The sequence below is a fragment of the Cephus cinctus genome, unplaced genomic scaffold (assembly GCF_000341935.2).
Source record: "Cephus cinctus unplaced genomic scaffold, Ccin1 Ccin1_scaffold0084, whole genome shotgun sequence".
Lineage (NCBI taxonomy): Eukaryota > Metazoa > Arthropoda > Insecta > Hymenoptera > Cephidae > Cephus > Cephus cinctus.
The window spans coordinates 169,159-171,116 of record NW_014332824.1 but is presented as its reverse complement, the minus strand read 5'-3'; the positions used below and the strand labels follow the sequence as shown (position 1 = coordinate 171,116).

The 1,958-nt window shown below is 37.5% G+C and overlaps 1 protein-coding gene across 3 annotated transcripts in view; it reads left to right on the top strand.

Moving 5' to 3' along the window:
- Positions 1 to 1,958, top strand: part of LOC107271766 (solute carrier organic anion transporter family member 4A1) — a 49,221-nt gene that overhangs the window by 3,790 nt on the left and 43,473 nt on the right. The gene's annotated exons all lie outside the window — the stretch shown is intronic.

Genomic DNA, 1,958 nt, shown 5'->3' with positions numbered 1-1,958 from the left:
GGGGGGGGGGGGAAGGCTACTCATATTTGAATATCTAGAAAGGGATACTCGGTTCTGAGGCCAGCTCGGCTCGAAGATCGTCGTGGCGTCCCAGAGGCAGGATAGACAAATTAGAAAGAAATTGCGAGAAAAAGAAAACAGGAAAAAAAGTCAAATCAAGTTGATCAAGGTGCTGCATTGAAGCATAACATTAAATCAACGAAGTATAGAATAGCAAAGAAAACGGGTTAACAAGTCAAAGAAGACAATAGGCGAAAGCGTGTAGCGGGGCCTCGGGCTAGGTGCGAAGATCAGAAGACGAACTGTTTAACAAAAACCTTTAAAAGGACGTGAACAAAGTAGGAAATTTTTGAAATTCTATATAAACTAAAAATCTTATACTAAGCGTGATTCATAAACGGGAATGACTAGACGCAAAAGCGTTAGGAACTGCTAAACTCGTATGTTCGTCAGATTTTACGATTATTAACAGTCTAATAAATTGCATGTATTGTGAACGAATCCGTATCCTCGGACCGTATCCGTATCCTCGATTATATGGACTGATAACAGAGGGTTATTATTGCAGGATCAAACAAGTGAAGGGAATATGGAGGTGGAGCAGAAATAATATAATATAATTAATAGAAAGTCGCTGGTGCAATAGACGAGAAGAAATAGAAAATGAAATAAAAGGACCGCTCAGAAATGTAAACAATAATAGAACGGGAGCTCGCTCTGGAGCACGCAATGTAGAAACGGCTGGGGACTTTAAACTGTTCTCCGGGAATGGGATTCGGGGAAGGAGGGACAGCTTCGACGGGCAAAGGGGGAGGATGGTGGAAGAGCTTACTGGCATTAAATATTCTTTGCAAAACAAAAGTTGAGCGCCAGCCACTGTCACGGTTTAGCACCGACAAGTGACTTCGGAAGGTCCTCAGATATTTACTTTGACTCGAAATGGCATGGCTATCGGTGAAGAGGTGGTGAGGGGTCTCAGGAAAAATGTTCACGATTGCAACGACTTCTTATTTATTAATGCGGTTCTGGAACGATCTATTACGCAATGAGATAGAGTAAAGGGACTTCAAGGAATAAAGGATGCAATATACTTGTAAGTCTTTACCATAAGTCCCAGTAGCTAGTCGGACCTATTTTCTCGTTTCCCGATTTTTTCATTAAAATGCAGTATAATTTAAGACACAACATATTCGTTTTTATTGAAGTTTTACTATTCATCCTGAGGAAAACTTAAACTCAAAGATTGTTTGATGTATAAACTCCTCTAAAAGTAGAATATCGATGACGCGCATCATTCGCTTGTTTTCGCCAATACTTTTATACGATCGTTCCAGCGATCATCGCCGACTTTTTCAATTTTCTCTTTAGCTCAGTATATTGTTCAATATGTATTATTAATTGGTGTAGCTAACTGTAAATCGATACAAATTATAAATCCTTTTAGGACAACAAAATAATAAATATTGAACAAGCGTCTTCATTATTTGGGTTTATAACGTAAATGATTATTACGTAATGTATATACTCCTTACAGGAGTAAAATATGTACTTCCTTTGACAAATCGCAAATACAATATGAAATAAAGACCAATCTTCGGATGATACCATCAAAATACAACCATTACAAATTTTACACTGGTGCAAGGGAAAATGTTCAGTTCTAGAATTTACAATGCATATCGTAAACTTTGCTTCTACTATTATTAAAAATCTTTTGCCTTATTGGTAAAGGATGAGGGAATTCCAAAACGTCTCACGGTTTTTGTTTTCCACGGTAAAATCATTGAAAAATTCTTCATGTATGAGTACGAATATTAATAAAGAATATTAATACGAAATATTTAAAATCGAGTGACGTCACTAAAAGCAGGAATAAGGCTTAAATGGTCTTGAAGGAAAAACTGTTGCAGCTCTCCTACCATGAGTAAGAAAACTGTCGAGCCGTAGTATTGGGTGGG